This window comes from Mesoplodon mirus (assembly GCF_964341445.2).
Source record: "Mesoplodon mirus genome assembly, chromosome: 2".
NCBI lineage: Eukaryota > Metazoa > Chordata > Mammalia > Artiodactyla > Ziphiidae > Mesoplodon > Mesoplodon mirus.
This window is the reverse complement of record NC_138977.1, coordinates 228,108,259-228,125,787: the sequence shown is the minus strand read 5'-3', so window position 1 is coordinate 228,125,787 and position 17,529 is coordinate 228,108,259. Positions and strand designations below refer to the sequence as shown.

The 17,529-nt window shown below is 49.1% G+C and overlaps 1 protein-coding gene across 1 annotated transcript in view; it reads right to left on the bottom strand.

Moving 5' to 3' along the window:
• Window positions 1–17,327, bottom strand: part of MGMT (O-6-methylguanine-DNA methyltransferase) — a 287,387-nt gene extending 270,060 nt beyond the window's left edge. The window contains exon 1 of the mRNA XM_082611389.1: window positions 17,247–17,327. The gene's annotated coding sequence lies outside the window, so the exon portion shown is untranslated. The remainder of the gene's footprint in view (window positions 1–17,246) is intronic.
• Between the last annotated feature and the right edge of the window lie 202 nt (window positions 17,328–17,529).

Here is a 17,529-nt window from a genome sequence, read left to right as displayed (position 1 = left end):
AATCATGCAAGGCAGGACACAATGGATCAACACGTTTAAAGCATGAAAAGCGGGGAAAACAACAAGCTAGAATTCTATAAGTAGCAATATCTTTCAAGAATGAAAGTGAAATAAAGCCTTTTACCCCCCCCCCAAAAAAAAGAGAGAGACAATTAATATACTAGCCAACCTGCAACTGAGAAACATTGGTGCAAGTTCCTTAGGCATAAAAAATGATACCAGATGGAAATTCAGATTTACACAAAGGAATAAAGAGCATAAGAAATGGTAAACAGGCAAATAAATATAAAGGCTGGGGTTTTTTTCCTATTTTTAATCTCTTTCAAAGATAACTGACTGCCTAAAACAAAAATAATGAAAGTATATTTTGGAGTTTATAACGTATGTAGAAAAAACATACTAAATGAAATAACAAAAAAATGGAATGAGAGAAATTGAAGTGTACTGATATAAAGTTCTTACACTGTATATGACAATGAGTTATATGATGTGAATTCAGACTATGATGAGCTAAATATGACTATTACACACCCCAGAGCAACAACTTAAAAGAGAGAGAGAGGAGAGAGACAGCCAAGAATGTAGATAAATGGTAAATTGAAATCATTTAAAAAATATATTCAAATAGTCTGAATAAAGGCAGGAAAATGGGGGGAGAAGAGTGAAAGAACAAGCGGGACAAAGAGAAAACAAATATGATGATGGTGCACTTGAAACCAACCACACTCGTAATTACATAACATGTAAATGGTCTGAATACTTCAGTGTTAAAAAGACATTATCACAGGGCTTCCCTGGTGGCGCAGTGGTTGAGAGTCCGCCTGCTGATGCAGGGGACAGGGGTTCGTGGCCCGGTCCGCGAAGATCCCACATGCCGCAGAGTGGCTGGGCCCGTGAGCCATGGCCGCTGGACCTGCGCGTCCGGGGCCTGTGCTCCGCAACGGGAGAGGCGACAACAGTGAGAGGCCCGCGTACCGCCAAAAAAAAAAAAAAAAGACATTATCACATACAATTAGTATGCTGTCTACAAGAAACGTGTTAAATGTAAAGACAAAACAGATAAAATGTAAAAGAATGGGAAAACATTTACCATAGAAACAGTAATGAAAAGAAAGCTGGAGTGGCTATCATAATATCAAACACCTAATTTCAAAAGAAGGAACTTACTAAGACCAAAGGCCATTAAGAATAAAGGGGTTGGGGCTTCCCTGGTGGCACAGTGATTAAGAATCCGCCAGCTAATTCAGGGGACACGGGTTCAAGCCCTGGTCCGGGAAGGTCCCACATGCCACGGAGCAACTAAGCCCGTGCACCACAACTACTGAGCCTGCGCTCTACAGCCCACGTGCCATAACTACTGAAGCCCACGCACCTAGAGCCTGTGCTCTGCAACAAGAGAAGCCACTGCAATGAGAAGCCCACGAAGCCCACGCCCCACAACGAAGAGTAGCACCTAGAGAAGGTACAGGCACAAAAATGAAGACCCAATACAGCCAAAAATAAATAAAATAAATTTCACAAAAAGAATAAAGGGGTTAATCACCAAGAGGACATAAAAATTCTAAATATGCATGCACCTAATAAAAGAGTTTGAAACAGATGAAGCAAGAACAGAGAATGTAAGGGGCAAGAAGAGAGAATGTAAGGGGAAACAGACAAATCTCCAGTTATTGCTGGGGATTTCAACACTCCTTTCTTGTAATTTATAGAACAGGGAAGCAGAAAAGCAATAAGAAGATACAGCACTTGAACATCACTAGCAACAAACCCGACCCAATTACCATTTACAAGAGCACTCCACACAAAAGCCACAGAATATACACTCTTTCCAAGTGCACACAATCATTCACCAAGATAGATCACATTCTGGGCCATAAAACAACTCTCAATAAATTTAGGAGGACTGAAGTCATAAGAAGTATGTCCTCTGACCACAGGGTAAGTAAACTGGAGATCAATAACAGAGTGGTATCAGGAAAGTCCCCAAATATTTAGCAATGAAATGACATACTTCTAAATAACCCATGCATTAATGAAGAAATCACAAGGGAAATTGGAAAACACATCACACTCACTGAATGAAAACAAAACCCTAACACAGCAATCTGTGGGATGCAGCCAAAGCAGTGCTTAGAGAGAATTTTTAGCACTGGATATTAATATGAGAAAGACAAAAGGACTCAAGCTTCCACCTTAAACTACAAAAAAAGCAAACTAAACCCAAAGTAAGCAGAAGGAAGGGAAAATAAAGATAAGAGCAGAAGTCAGTAAAAGGGGAAAAAAAGAGAGAAAAATCAATGGTAACAAAAGTTGCATCTTTGAAAAATAAATTGATAAACCTCTAGTCAGACCAATCAGGGGAAAAAAAGAGAGAAAAGACGATTACCAATATCAGCAATAAATACAAAGGCATGATTTAAAGTCCCACAAACATTAAAAGGACAATAAAAGAAAATTAAAATAACTTTAGGCCAATAAATTCAACAACTTAGATGAAATGGCCAATTCCTTGGAACACACGAATTACCAAAAATCATTCAAGGAGAAATAAATGACTTTAATAACCCTCTATCTACTAAAGAAATTGAATTCGTAGTTAATATTCATCCCATATAGAAAACTCCACACCAAAATGGCTTCACTGGTAAATGCTGTTAAACATTTAAAGAGGAAACAATACTAATATTACATAAACTATTCCAGAAAATAAAAGGCCTTGTTTTATGAGTAGGGTCGCCCTAACACCAAACCAGAAAGACATGTGGAGAAAAGAAACCTACAGATCAATATCCCTTATGCCCAGACACACAAATCCTCAAAAATATTAAACTGAATCCAGCAATACATGAAAATAAGACTACATCAAGCCCAGGTGGGGGTTACCCAGGAATGCAAACTTCGTTTAACATACGGAAACCAGTGTGTATAACTCACCACAGCAATAACATGAGAGAGAAGAACTTCCTCAATCTGATATGAGGCACCTACAAAAACATACAGCAGGGTTTCCCTGGTGGCACAGTGGTTGAGAGTCCGCCTGCTGATGCGGGGGACACGGGTTCGTGCCCCGGTCCGGGAAGATCCCACATGCCGCGGGGCGGCTGGGCCCGTGAACCATGGCCGCTGAGTCTGAGCGTCCGGAGCCTGTGCTCCACAACGGGAGAGGCCACAACAGTGAGAGGCCCGCGTACCGCAAAAAAAAAAAAAAAATACAGCAAACATCACACTTAACTGGTGAAAGATGATGATACAAAAGCAACGGTGAGTAAAACTGCGGAAAACCAAGACAGCAGCACCAAACTGTACAGGAAATTGTCCTATCCTTCCCCACCATAAACTCACCGTAAAAAAAGCAAAACAATTTAAGAATGTCCTGATGAAACTATCAAAATCAAACTTGTGACCTTTATTCAATCTCGGCCCTTCTGTGCCCAAACGGGAAGTACAACAGGGCACTTCTGCTGCAAAGCAAGAAGGATGGCTGTCTGGGGGTGGGGGGAGCACCCTTATGATTATCACAGATTTCAGAGGAACTGGCAACCGTTTCATGAGACAAAAGCTTTATGCGTGTGAATGACTAATCACCTACGGTTATTCAGATAGTTTCTCAAAAATAAACAGGGGGTCTGGGCACCACCGGGGCACCTGGAGCCACTTCCCCCAACCCCGGGAACCAAGGGACGGTTGTGTTCATGTTTTCTTCTGATTTTAAGAGAAGTTGAAACACATCCGGAGGCCCCCAGAAGAATCCTGGGCCCCGGGTGCCGGCCTCCCAGGCCTGGTGCGGAAGGCGGTGCTGGCCCAGCGTCAGGGCAGCCCCGAGGGCGAGGGGAGGTACCTTCCGGTTTCCAGACGTCCTGTCCAGAGCCACCCACTGACCGGACTTGGCTGTTAGGGATGGGGACCCGGTACAGAGGAGATGAGCTGCCTCTGGACAAGCTCAAACAGTGATGGCCGTGTCCAGCACAGTCTGGATCCCTGAGTCACCGAGTGGCGCGGCTGCGGGCTGCCTCTCGCTGGACTTCGTCTGAGCGAGAGTAAATCCGTACCACATTAAAAAATAAACAAATAAGCAAAATGAGGCTGTCACTGTAACACAACTGACGGTATTTGTTGTTAATGATAAAACGAGAGCTTTCAAGCCGATGATCAGAACTTTGGGAAACTTGTATCCACCAGCATGGCTTGACTACCTCCAGTTCTAAGACTTCTAAGGAGAAAGGTGGTGACATTACAGATTTTTAATACTGTATTATGAAACATGTCAACATTTGGAAGATCTGTATAATTCAGCAAACCAAAATTTTCCAAAGGACCAATGAATGCTGTTACAAAAATCAAAGTACCAGCTACACAGTGGATTTTCGTGTAATGGAGAATAGAAAGTTCACACTCAGGGCTCACACTCCACACTGCATGAACCTTCGAGAAACTACCACCTGTCAAGTTCTGATGTGGTGTCAAAGAAGAATATCCACAATCAGTTGAAGAGGCTATTAAATGTCTCTCCCTTTTCCAGTTACTTATTGGTGTGAAGCCAAAAAACAACCTATTGCAATAGATTGAACTCAAAAGCAGATACGAGAATCTAGCTGCCTTCTACTCATCCAGTCATTTAAAACGTTTAAAAAAAGGTAAACCAATACCACTCATCTCACTAACTGTTTTTTATGTAAAATATAGTTACTTCTCATTTAAAACGTGTTATTTGTATTAAAATGTTTTCTGTTGCTTAAATGAATAAATATTTTTAAAATTTTCAATGTTAACTTTCAATGTTGTTTTGGAATATGACTCTAGAATCTCTAATAAGTTTTAAGAGCGCAAAAAGTCTCTGAGCCCAAACAGTGAAAGGAACACAGGCGTGGAGGGAAGAGTCCTGAGACCTCGCCCTGCCCTACACCCCACCTGCCATCTCCACCCCGGAAACCCACGGCCTTTCAGGACCCAATCCCGCACCTGCAAAGCTGGGGAAGGACAGAGGTGCACACCTGTATCCCCATCTGGCATCCAGAGCACAACCAGAGGGACATGAGGGCCCCACGTGCTGTCACAGGAAAACACCCACTTTCCCATCTTTTTACAATAAATGCTCGCTACCACTTCTACCATGACCTGCACAAAATTTTCCACACAAATCTGATTAAATCTCTCTAGGAGACTTCTTCATAAACTACCCTAGAGAACTTATCACTGTTTCGGCTTAAAGCTGGAAACAAGGGGAGGGGGGGAAGAAATAATCCTTTGGTGTAGCAAGTCAGTGTAGGAATATGAAAACATTTAAAACACGCTGGATTTTTGGTCAAGATGAAAGACACCCCCCCCAAAAAAAAATCATGCAATCTATTCTAATTGGGTTCCCATGGTAACTGTACAATTGGGTTTTTCAGTATAACATCCCAAAGGCCCAGTGCACACTTGTAATATATGCTTCAAACAGCCTGAATTGTTTTCACAGTACAGCACTCCCAGGAAGATCAATTACTGCACATCCCCACCCTGACCACTGGTGGTGGGAGACCTTAGTGGCACTTGCCACGTTCACATAGGTCCTGTAAGGAACACAACACACCACAATAATTATATAAAACTAATCTTATGCTTGAGATTCATCAAATCTGTTCTGGTAACAAACCAATACTTCTGTTGTCACAGAATCACATTTATGAAAATATAAGAAATAGAGCCCAACTGCACACTGCACCATTACGCCCCTCTTATTGATTTCAAGGATAAACAGCATCAATCACTAATACTTACATTATAAGATGGGCCTCAAGGTTAATCATATTCTTAGACTCTCAGTATGGAATTAAACAAACATAGCTATGCTGATAAACCAATAAATAAAACATAACTGAGAATACAAATCCACATTTCAAATGTTAACAGCACGATACAAAGCACAGCACACAGCCTCACCCAGGACTCCAGCCTCTCCTGCCTGGACCACAGCACCCCTCCCTGCCACTGCTGGGTCCCCCAAAGAGGATTCGAGGGGCACGGTGTTGGCCACACGGGAAGGGCACAGAGGGTCAGAGCTCAGAAATGGCAAGATCCATTAGGTAAAAGTTTACAACTTGAGTTTCCTTTGCAACAATCCCCAAAATACCCACGTATTTGATACATTCTGCAGAGGTACAATACAAAGCGCGGCACGTGGAGAACTGGTGACTTAGGCAGAAGTAAATTTAAATCTCCTGTCTTTATTATATCTCCCCATCAGTGGCCCCAGATGTAATGTAGGCCAATTTGGTGCAAGTGTGGGCCAGCAAAGCTTCCAGTGAGAAGTGTCTTGCTAAGTCCCCAACTCAAGAGAGACATCCAAAAATCCTCAGAGACACCTTAGCATGAAAAGTAGCAAACTGCACAGTACTTAAGAGTTCATGCTCGTGTCCAACAAGTGACCCCATGCTGCTCCTTGATCCAGAAAGGAGAATGAACTGACCAATATCAAGAAGAAAAAAAAAAAAAAATCAACCAACCAACAGAAACTCCCAGGCGACAAGTGGAGGCTACAGGCTGGCTCCGTAACCCCTCCTCATGCTTAAGAAGCCCCGTCCGCCAGTATTTAGTCAGGCCCACATCTCCTCCCCACCTCCCCATTTCCCTCAGGGCCTGGGGCCTCAACAGCTTTCCAGCACATGTCCACCCGTGCCAGGACAACACCAGGCCTGTCTATGGTGCCCTGGCCCTCTGGGTGTCTCTTGGCCCACCTGCCAAACCTCCGTTCTGCAACCTCTGAGGACCCTGGTAAGAAGCCTCAGGTTTCTGTTCATTCTGTTTTCGTTTACTCCTATACACCTTTTGGGGTGCTAAGAGCTAAGCCTGAGAACAGTGCTGTTTTTGAGCACTGTCTGATTACAAAGTTATCTTTATCTCCAAATTCCAACTTCATACATAAACCCCTCATGAGCTTTGTGCTTCTGAAATAACTTTAGTCTGCACCTCACCTTCTATCAGTCAGCTTGGGTTGCTATAACAGAATATCACACACCAAATGGCTTAAAGGACAGAAATTAATTTTCTCACAGCTCTGGAGGCTGGCTAGTCCAAGACCAAGGTTCCAGCTGATTGGGTTTCTGGGGAGGCCTCTCTTCCCAGCTTGCAGGCAGCCACCTGCTTCCTGTGCCTTCACAAACTATAAAGATCTCTCCCTCCTTTTCTTCTAAGGCCACCAACCCTAAGGTGGATTAGGGCCCCACCTTAAAAGCTCATTTATGCTTAATTACCTTCTAAAGGCCCCATCTCCAAATACAGTCACATTGGGGGTTAGGCTTCAACATATGAATTTCAGGGGGCACGTTCAGTCCACAGCAACCTGCGTTCTGCAGCCTTTGCTGGGCCTTCCATCAGGTGTGAGCCCCACACCAGGCCTTGGAGAGTTTCCAATTCAGAAAGCCAGCATGAAGAGACAAAAACAATACAAGTAAAACAGAAACCCAAGTGTAAGTGTGAGGAGACACTATGGGGGCTGGAGAGGCTCCCCAGGAGGGCTGCAACAGGGGAAGGATTCAGAGAGAGCTTGGGAGCAGAGAGTGTCTATGTTTGGGCTGAATCAGAGAAGGATCCCTAGGTGAGAGGAGCGGGTGCTCTGGGGCCTCTGAGAGCGAAGCGCTGATGCACAGGTATCTAGAGAAGGTGCCGGAACAAATGTGGAGGGCCGTGGGGCTGAAAGTGGCGTCAACATGAGCCTCACAGGCTCATCTCATTCGGGACCTGGGTAGGAAAGAGGGATCACCTTGGAGCGCCTCTAGGCCCCTGCCTGCAACAGGAGGCGGCGGAAGGGGCACACTCTCGCTTGTGTCTGCCTGAGTGCCGAGCTTACAGCGCCCTTGAGGGTGGGGTAGGCACTCCTCAGGGACAGAGCAGGGAGACTACGTGGGGCGCACGAGGCAAAAGCAACCGAGGTCGCTGAGGCTGGGGCCAGGCAGCTCCTCCAGCAGCTGTGGAGGGATATGAGATGGGAAAGTTCTCACCGTCTAAACCCAGAGCCCACCTGGACTTTGTTCTGCACCCCAAGAGGCAGCCTCGAATCCGAGAGCTGGACAGAGCTGGCCTGGCCCCATGCAGAGAAGGTACGCGGCCTCCAACAGGTGACGCTCCAGACAAGGTAAGCTCCGGGCGGCCTGGAGGCAGTGCCTCGCCGATCTGAGTCCTGCTGACCGAGCGCAGGGTAGTAGTGAGCACCCGACCATCACAACAGAGCAGGCGCCCGCGCAGCCAAGACACGAATTTCCAGTAAGTGGTTGGGAGCTGCCACGTGAATGCCAGGGCATGAGTGAAGCACATCAAATAGCTGCTTCCAAGTCTGAAACCACTGGAAACACTTATTTCTGTACAATACAAAAGAATATCTAACTCACCTTTCCCAGAATCCATTTTGCCTGGATCATCATGATAGCCGCAAAGAGTAAAAGCACCTCAGGCCCAAAGAAGGTTTCCGAGCAAGAAACCTCAACATACAGAAGAGAACATCACTGAGGAAATCAGAACCATAACCTCTGGAGGCTTTTCTGGCCTGACAAACAGTCAGAGAATGCTACGAGGACAGCAACGGGGAACTCAGTCCAGAGGGAAATAACAGAGGCTCTGGGAAATGTTCTCATTACACTCACGGCAAAAATAAACAAATTAAAAAAAAATCTAAGAGAAAGTCTTTAAAGCCCATACTTTCATAGGGAAAAGAAGAAAAAGAAAACTACTGATTGTGACTCGGGGCCCAAGTGCATCCCAGCTAGTGGTGGGGCGACAGCGAGGATGTCATCCCCGACCCAGGACTGAGCATGTCTGGGGGGAACCAACCACCCGGCTTGCCTGGACCCCCCCAGCGTCAGCCCTGAAAGTCCTGCATCCCAGTAAACTGCTGGTCACCCAGGACAGACAGAACGCACTGCTCTCTGGGAGCCTGTCCTCCTGGGGGCAGAAGGCGACCACAACGGTGGTTGATCGTGGCCAAGAGGGTGGAGACTGTTGAATTTTAGGAATATTTACTTAATGTTAGAACCGGCATTTTGGTTCTAAGTAATGGTTCCTGCAACAAATTTCGAAAGCCACCTGCCTGGCGCGGCCTCCCTCTGGTGACCCGCCCCGCCCCGCGGGCTGGCCTCCTCCCACCAGCACCTGCGCCCACGGCGGCCTACAGACTGATGGTCCCACGTCGGTACGGGACCGGCGATCAGCAAGCGGCCGCCTCGACTGGCCATCCATCTGACTCGACAGCTTAATCTGATGATAACACAATGGTGACAGAAACAGATTCTTCTGCACAATAAAGAATAGCACACATGGGCTTTTCGTGGGATAGCTGGCTAAATTCACCAACTTTGGGAAATACATCATTTCTGTGCCTCGCCCTTTATTCTAGGAACTTCCACTGGAGTGTGAAAAGCCTCACAGGGAAGGGTCGCCGCCCACTCCTGGGACGCCCGCTCGGGACCACACGTTCTCCTCCAGTTCCCTGTGCCCCCAGCACCATCCCTGCTGTCATGGTGAAAAGCCAGGCAACAAGCACAGCACGTGGACACTTCGGGGCGAGTCCGGCAGTGGGCACGTCACAGGGCAGTGCCTGTCCCCTGCCCCCCTCGCACTCGCCCACCGGGACCACTGGGGACCATCGGGGACCACCAGGGCCTCCCTCCCCAGCTGCCGCCTCTTGTCCCTCAAGGTGGGCTCCCCATCGCTCGGCCAGTCCAGCGTTTCGAGGTGTGCATCGGAGGAGAAGCAGCACACGCTTTATTGGTAACGTGGGTTGCGATGTGCCTGTACACCCCAAACTTGACAGTTTTACCGTAAAACTCCTGAGACTACCTGCAGGAAAGCGCAGGTAACCCCGCGGGGCGCGGGCTGGGGGTGCGGAGGCCTGTTCCTGAGCCTCGCGCCTCTCGCGACCACTTCTGCCTGAATGAAGCGGCACAGCACGCCAGGCTTCCTGCTTCGGAACCCAAATGCCAGGCCCGGCAGAAAGGGATGCCTCCCGCTCAAGCCAGGGTCTCCCCCCAAGCCCCCCCCGGAGGACTGCTTTTATGGGGAAAAAAAGCCCGCAGACCAGACACTGGCTCCTTTCTCATTCACGGAGGGGGTCCCTAACTCGGGCCTCTCCCGGAGCTGCCCGCTCGTGCCCTCACCCCATGCTCCACACCGGAGCGCCCCCGGGCGGCCCGCAGCCCCACGTGACAGCACCTCCCCAGGCACGACTGCTCACGCCGGGCTGCCCGCTGCCACCCCCCCCCTCCTTCCTTCCCCTCGCCCAGCCCCGCGCAGGTCAGCCGAGGCGGCCGCGCAGGCGGCGTGCACCCGCCGAGCGCCCCAGCGCAGCACTCGGGGTCTGCAGGCTTCCTGTCTGGACCCTCACACATCCCAACGCCCCACCGGAGCCGCCGACAGGTCCCCAGCCGCATCCTGGCGTCCACACTCCCGCTGCTCAGGCCCCTTGGAGAAGCCTTACCACCTCCGCACAGGTGCTCCGCCCAGCCCTCCCACCGCGACAGGAGCAGGTGGCAGGGACCCGGCGAGGGCTGTGGCTCGGGCCCTAAAACAGAGCCCAGCACGTGGACGCCCCTCGTCCAGTACCCGCACCACCAACCTGCCGCCCCCGGCGAGGCACGGGGCGTCCCTGGCCGCCTGCACAAAGGGCCACCACACCCGGGACAGCCTCCCTGGCACTGCACCCCCTGCACTCAGCCCTCCCCTGGGGCAGGCTGCACACCAGGAGGGGGCGGGGCCCCTGCAGCCAGGGACAGGCTTGGGTGTGCTGCTTTTCCCGCAATGCAGAGGACCATGCTCGCCCACACTGGTGTCCAGAAAGCATAACCGAACATACAGGTAATGCATTTCTTTACGCCACTTCTCGTCCCCAAAAGGACTTCTGACAGTGTCCCTGCTTCCCCACCAAAGGTGGCACGCACGGTGCGTGGGGAAAGCCGGCGCTAGTGACAAATAAACCCGGGCTGAAAACTCCTACCCCAGTGGTTTGTGCAGGTCGGTCACTCCCAGGCAGCCTCCTCACATGCAAACAAAGACCCTGAGTATCCCCCTCAGCAGGTGACCTCGAGAATTCCCTAGGACAGACTGGGTAAAGCCTCCAGCAAGGCCTTCAATAAATGTTAGTATCAGCGGTATCATTACTGCACTGACCAGAATCTCCTGGAATGTAACTCTACCAGGCTGAACCTGAGTGATATGAGGGTAAAGAGACCCCAAAATAAGGCCCATTTACACATACACACAAAAATTATTGCAGATCTTCTAATTCTGACAAAGCTCACCTAATGGACCACATTACCCCTCACCACTGTGACTCTCTCTCACACAGAAAAACTGTCATATGCCGGTGTCGCTGCTGGTTCCTGGCCACTGCCATAGTGTCGGATTCGGTGTCGGGTCCTCCAGGAAGTTCTTTCAATTTAACCGACGATTAAGGTCAAGCCTCCCAGAGACAAGTGACTCGGGACCGGGGACGCACAAGTGCTAAGCCTATGTGCCCGCTCTAGGCCCACCGAGCACAAGCTGGCCATCAGCACGGCACACCTGGACACAGAACTCTGCCACCTGAGCGGGAAGCTCCTTGAGACCAGCCACTTCAGTGGCTCCCATATCATCCACTGTAAAAAAACTAGAAACGGGCAGCTGGGCAAAGCACCTCCTTAGGGACAAAAGGAATTTGAGAGACCTGGCAAATCAGCCCTAGGCTTCATGATGCTCCAGACCAAATGAAGGTCTGCACCACATGGAATCACAGTCACGGGAGGTGGAGCCCAACTGAGACTCCATCTCTAGTCTTGCCTCCACCAGAAACAGTTTTGTGACTGAGTTAACAAATGTCAACTATTATTGTTATTATTCAGGGCTCACCATGGGGGGGGCCGGGTCGATTCCCCAAATGGGATTCTCTCCCAATAGCTCACAATAGCAATGCCGTTTTCCTGATTTTTGGAGAAACGAAGGGCTCGGTAAAGGTTAAGTGACTTCACTTAAGGTCACAGATAGTAATTATGGAGCCAGGTCCAAACTGAGTCAGTCTTGTTCCCAGAGGCTGGAAACTTAACCCTGCGTATACCACCCCAAATGAGGGCGTGGATAGTGTAAATCTGTAAAACTAGGATGCTGATTGGATGCGGTGGGATATAGGGACAAGGATGCTGACTGGATGAGGGGAAAACAAGCATGCTAATTGGACTGAAGAGAAACAAGGATCCTGACTGTACTGGAGGGAAAACAAGGGTTCTGGTCAGTTCCTCACCCTTTTTCCAGTTAGTCTCATCCTTCTATGAGACTATGGTTCCAAATTAAAATTTCTATCTAGGCAGTGCTTCACACTTCACAAAATAGTCATCTATTACCTTCTGTGCTTACGCTCATCCAGGTAGAGTAAGTGTGATCACTGCCATCCCACAGCTGAGGAGGCAGCTAGGGGTTTAACAGCTGCCCAAACCACTCAGCTAGTAAATGGCATCACCAGAATCCCTCCCACAACTGGCACTTCATAAATAAAAACTCAGTTCAGCTTCCCCAAAATGTACTTGGTTGCATATATGAAAGTTAACCCTTACCTGACACCATGAAAACGCTTCTAGCCAGAGAGAGAAAAAGCAAGACCAGCCATTCAAAGGGAATGACGGGCGTGAAATATAATATGGCTGTCCATGCTTAACGTTTGTTTGTAAAACTAACGCCAAAGTTTTGGTAACATCTGCATGTTCTGTCATAACCACAAGACCGAAAACTATAACGCAGGGATAACATGTCGGGTTTGCAACTCGAAGAGATTCACGTGTCTCTGAGGAGTTACAAAACCATACACAGATCCATAAGCACAGGCAACTCAGAACAACAACAATACCGGCTGAGGATGGACCCACGTGGGAGGGGAACTCGGAGCTTGTGTGGGTTGGAGAGCTCTCCTCAGGCAACCCTAAGCCTGCCCTGGAGATGCTCAAACATTAGGGGCCCCTGCAGCGCTTGCAAAGACACAGGTCCCCAGGTTCTGACCCAGTAGGTCTGGCAAGGGGCGCCATAATCTTCCTTTTAACCAGCACACTCGGTAGTTCTGACACCAGCAGGGTTCAGACCACCTTTTGAGAAACGAGTATCCCACTTCAAGGAGAGCAACGGGGCCCGCGTTTCAGTGGTGGCTCTTACAACACCGACAAGTGGGCCAGATCTGAAGGGAACACCCTCGGCCCCTGCTTTTAGTTCTTTTTTGGGGGGTAAAAACAAATGAGAAATAACTACCAGTTATTTATTAAAGTTCAACATTAAAATGTCCCATCCCGTATTTTGCCCTGAGATTCAATTCCCTCTCTCCATCCATCTAGAAACCTCTGAACATCCAGGGCTGGAATTGCCCAATCTGTCAATAAGGGGAGAGTTTTCTAAACTACTATCCATACGACTCAATTTGTCAGTAAAAACTGCCACCAGCGCTGTGCTTGCAGAAAAATGTCCATAAATGCATTATTGCAACTGGCAGATCGATGTCTATAATAAAAACAAATAGATTTGACAAGTGCCGGCTTTTACGAGTCCTGTCATTGGTGGACTGCACATTCAGTCTCACCCGCAGACTTCTGGGAATGGGCAACAGGCCTCGGGTTAGATACTCTGCTGACTTCACAAGTGTTACAGGTAGGAAATTATTCTAACAAGAAAATTTTCCAAGCAATAGAGTGAACGTACTAGGCATTTATAGGTCTCTCACAATTCCTTTCACAGTTACACACATACACACATGACAACGTTTAACAACCCTAAGAAAACGTTTCTGTAGAATTTTTAACTGGTTTTTATCACAGCTGCATCACAGGCCAAATGAGTTTACTCCAGGTTGGGGAGGGGGAGGGTACAAGGGGACACGAGGCGTAGAGACCCCCACTCCTCTGCTAAGCCCCCAGTCTAACTGAAAACAACCTGTGGTATCAGAAACAAGTGTCAGCATTTAGCACGTGGCCAAGGATGTCACTGCCGTGTCAGTGGCCCCTGGGGCAGCCTATTTATTTAGTCGTTTAGCTGGACCAGACATCAGGAGGATGGCAGCCACAGACTGGCTTAACTGCCAGGGATTTCGAGCACTTTGGCAAGACACTGTCTGTGACCAATTTACACGGAAGCCACATCTGCCAAAACCACTTCCATTCCTTCAAAGTTTACAAAAGGTCACAAAAATGATTTATTCCTCTTCTTAGGCAATTCATTTTAACAGTGATATAAAGGAGTAGGTCATTCACTGTACCCCATATACTCTTTTTTTTAAAAAAATTAATTAATTAATTTATTTATTTTTGGCTGTGTCGGGTCTTTGTTGCGGTGCGCGGGTTTTCTCACTGTCATGGCTTCTCTTGTTGCGGAGCACAGGCTCCAGGCACGCAGGTTTCAGTAGCTGTGGCACATGGGCTCAGTAGTTGTGGCTTGCGGGCTCTAGAGCGCAGGCTCAGTAGCTGTGGCGCACGGGCTTAGCTGATCCGCGGCATGTGGGATCTTCCCGGGCCAGGGATCGAACCCGTGTCCCTTGCATTGGCAGGCAGATTCTTAACCACTGTGACACCAGGGAAGCCACCATATATTCTTTATATGGCTTCCCCAAGCCCTGCGGCCCTCCTCAATAAGCTCTTTATTACTGTTAATTTTTTAAAGAAAATTTAAAAGAAAACTAGACTATTTCTTCCCACTAACCAGCAGATAATGCAGCAGTTACCCAAATGCCACAGAACACACATCTCGCAGTATTTTGCCTCTAACAGTGGATGTCCAACTTTCATCTACCTATGCCCAAGAAAGGCCTCCAGAGCTAACGGGATGGGAAAATTTATGTCAGCCAAGGGGAGACTAGCCATCCTGCACAGTCAAACCTCCCTCCCCTTCCCAGATAAACCACACACACTTTCAAACCAAGAATGGGCAATGGATTGGTTCATTTATCAAAAGGCCACTCTCACCCACTGGTAATATTATATTATAGTTTATATGTCTTTGATGTTTAAATCTTCAGGTTTCCTTTAAATAATTTTCTGTGATAAGACCCCCAACCTCTTTCAGAAACTACCAGAAACTACCCAGGAAACAGAGGGTCAGGGAGGACCGTGACAGGAGCCAAAGGAGCTCAGGGCCTTTCAGGGACCAGGAGCCCAATGCAGGAGCCTCAGAGACGACACAGGATGTCAGAAACCTCAAGGAAAGTGGGTCTAGAAGAGGAACTTCACCCTGGGGCCATGAAGGTAGGTGGGGTCAGAGTGAACTGTGAAAACAAACCTGGCAATAATGTTAACAGATGACTGTGGGAAAAGAGAATGCAGAAATCACTGTTTTGCTTCCTTCTTTTCCTACCAAGGAGAATATACTACAAAACTGAAAAGGGCACTGATCCCCAAAAAAGGGGAGTTGAAATACAACAGTCTTGGTTTGAATCACTGGCTTCTAAATGTCTGTCCTCTACAAAGTAAGAATAAAGGTAATTTAGTAAGTTTATTTTATTAAAAAATACTAAGAGGAGTAAACTGTTTGGGGGTCCTGAGAAAGGAAGAGAAGAGGCCTGGAGGAGAAAGTCCACAGGAACGCCAGGGAAGTCACGTTCTTCCTCAGGCCCTCCTTCCGCCTCCTTCCCTGAAGGAAGGCTGGATGGTCCCTGAGTGAGACATCTGTAAGGGAAACCGTGGAAGAGCAGGTCTGAGTGGAAGATAAGGCCCAGGTGAGGCTCGACTGATAATCCAAGCAAGACCAAAACAGAGAGGAAGAGAAAGGTTTAAGAACTGCCGCAGCTGAACAAGAGTAAGATGTTTAACCACTGTGTCCAAACCTGGGGCTTTATTTCTTTAAACCTTGCTCTCCAACAGTGAGGCCTTTTTAAAGCAGCGTCTAATGACATTAGTGAAATCTAGTTTGTGTAATACAGATTTATTTTAATGAAAAGAATGTTCACCTAGAAAGTACCTTAGTGTAGTTCTGCCCTTGAGGCCTGGTTCACCCAGCCCCAGACGGTAACAGACACCACTCTCCCACTCAAATCCTAACTCAAAACAAGAACCCAAGCAGAAATGAAACGCCTACCAGCGCAAGGCCAGCTCTCCTCTGCAACTTGCAGGCTCTGGACCTGAGCAAGGGTGCACCTGGCGTGAACTGCCTCATGGGTCAAGGTCCGAGTTAACTCGATATTAACCACCAGCTGGGGGTGGGGGATGGACTGGAAAGGGCGGCCCTGACATCATTTTCTTAAAGCTGATTACCCCCATGGCGGGCTAAGCTTCCTTGTGTCCTTTTCACCTGAGTGTTTTCTCCACCGGGGGCTCATGAAAGCAACACCACCCCCCTCCTCATCATGTCTCGGGATGGGGAGATGAGAGGAGGGCCTGGCTTAGCTACTTTAAGGGCTCATGGTTAAATGACCACTCGAATCCTTAGCTCTTCGTGTTCTACAGCTTCGTGTTCTGCTGCTAACAGCTGCAGTGACCCCTCTCCGGACAAATCAGTCCCCCCCTGCTTGATGACCATCCACTCAACCAAGCAAAAGCTGTGCTCACGTATACAAAATGTGCTTCCAGAACAAGGTCAGCTACTGAGTTGGGGCACGGAGAGCAAACACCATTCTGAGATTCAGGAAACGATGAGCCCAGGGAGTGAGGAATACCGTTCAGAACTGCTCTACAGCGTTATCACCGACTTGGGAATTACGGCGCCCAGGTAAATGGCTCTCACACTCCACTTGTTTACGTGTTGCTGTTTACGAAGGCGATTAGGGCGTCATGTATACCAACATCAGGTGAGGACGCCAGAACGCGGCCCTCCTCTCACCCTGTCTCAAGCATGAGGCCATGGGGGGTTCTGCACAAGGGGTCTGCTAAGCTTCTGGACTACGGGCTTCTGGAAGTTTCCTGGAAACAGAAGGCAGAGGAGCGGCCCCCTTGGCGCTGGTCGGCAGGGCAGGAGGGCGGGCAGGAGGGCGTCGAAGGTGTTGACCAACTTAGAGGTTCGGCGGAAGCGGCCACAACTCCCAGGCCAGGCCACTGTCATCCAACTTGGCCAAGGAACCCCAGGCTGGGAGAAGGCTGGCTACACCTGGGCATACCTGGTCACACCTGGGACCCACAAGGGTCAGCTGGGGGCGTGGTCAGAGCGGGCCCCACCACGATGGCAAAGTGGGGTGGGGAGCGCTCGGAAGACCAGTGGGGGCTGGACTGCCCCAAGGGCTCCAGACGCCTGCTCTCCCCAGGGAGAGCCCCAAACTTTGGCGGGAGGAAGGCAACCCAGACACTCACCGCGCTGCCCAAACCGCCGACCAAAAGGAGCTGCAAGAGCAGAGACGCACAGAGCTGAGTAAGCGCGTGAAACCCGGGAAAGTCCGTGGCGCGGGGGCGGGGCCGAGGCTTGGGGGCGGGGCCTGACGTACGGCTCCCGGGGCCCACACGCACCGGGACGTGGCGGAAGCGCGGCCGGGAGGCGCAGAGGCGGGGCCGGACCGAGGTTCAGGGGCGGGGCCCAGAGTGGGACGGGACCTGGACGTGAGGGCCGCGGGGCCAGACGCGCGGGGGCGGGGCCTAG